Source organism: Phytophthora infestans, genomic scaffold (genome assembly GCF_000142945.1).
Source record: "Phytophthora infestans T30-4 supercont1.63 genomic scaffold, whole genome shotgun sequence".
NCBI classification, from domain to species: Eukaryota; Oomycota; class Peronosporomycetes; order Peronosporales; family Peronosporaceae; genus Phytophthora; species Phytophthora infestans.
Window position 1 is genome coordinate 640,866 of NW_003303696.1, and position 1,362 is coordinate 642,227.

The following is a 1,362-nucleotide window of genomic DNA, read 5'->3' on the forward strand; positions in this document are numbered from 1 at the left end:
TCCGTAATGTGGATCCGCCGGAAAGACGGTGGCCAAGGGGTTGAACTGCTCGCGGAGGTGAGCGACACTTCCCGGCCATCGTGCTGGCACGAACACGTCGTCAGGCCGAGCGGTCTTCAGCATCGAGTGTAGTCTCTCCGACGCAGTGGTAGCACACAGCTTGGCGCCACTGGACTCCGCACGCCGTTTCGAATGCGCCCTCGAGTAAGGCGCGACAGCTTCTCGACGTATACCCCGTCCACCCCGCTTGGCCTTCAGTGACTTGTTCGCGCTTGAGCGGAGAGGCGACCGTGGTGCCGTCTCCAAGAGCACCGGAGACGATGTTGTCGGGCTACGAGGTGCGAATCGCACCGGAGAAGTCGGTGGCTCCGTCGACGTCTCGCTTGGAGGGCTTTTCCTGGGATTTCTTGGCTCTGGAGGGCTCCTCAATGATGTCACAGTCCCGGTGTAGCTGCATGAGAAGCTTGAGTCCTCATAGGGGATCGACGTAGCGTTGGGCGGCGTGTTCTCATCGCTGGAGACGTCATCAATCCACAGACGTTTTTTGTGGACGGCCGAGTACAGCGGGTTTACCATGCGTCTGAACAAAACAGTTTCAATTAATTACAAACGAGCACTAGAGTTGAAACATACACAACGAACCTCGAAGCTGTCGCTGTCTTCGCCCTTCGGACGAAAAATTTAAAGTGATTGGGGTTTTGGCGCGGCGGAAGATATATGCTTCAAGCTAAGTCCAATGAGTGCATGCGACATATACAGGAGTGATTGTAATCTTAAAATAAAAAAAATTCAAGATTAAAAGTTAAGATGGCTGCACGACATAACTCGCGGGGTAGGGGAATCTATTGACACAATATTTACGCCTCCGGGCCGGGTATGCGCGTATATGCCTCGACTTATCTGCTGCAGATAAGTCGGTCGTTTAAGTGATAATTGGCAGGCGCCCATTGAATAACGGTCCTTTATGTCGGAGCAGCAAAATGCGTTGAATGTACCGGGGTTCGTCGGTAGTTTAGCTATGTTTTACATGTATATTTCTCTGTTTATAGTTTAAAGGCTTAGCAAATTATAAATGCTAAAATAGGTATTATTTTTAAAATCAAAATATTGTATTATGTGAGTTTATGTGCTTCTGTTTTTTCAGAGAAAAATAATCTTTTCAAAAAGATAAGCATGCAGAAACTACTGTTTTCAGCATTTTAAAAATCTGATACTACTTTTAAAGACATTCCTTATTTTAAATTTAAAACTGAAGCAGAACCAAAAAAGCTGATTCCCAGTAAATTTGAGATTAGATCTGTGTCAAGGAATTCTATTTTATGCTTTAAGCTAAATCGTCTTTGCTCACCTTGTTTTGGCTAC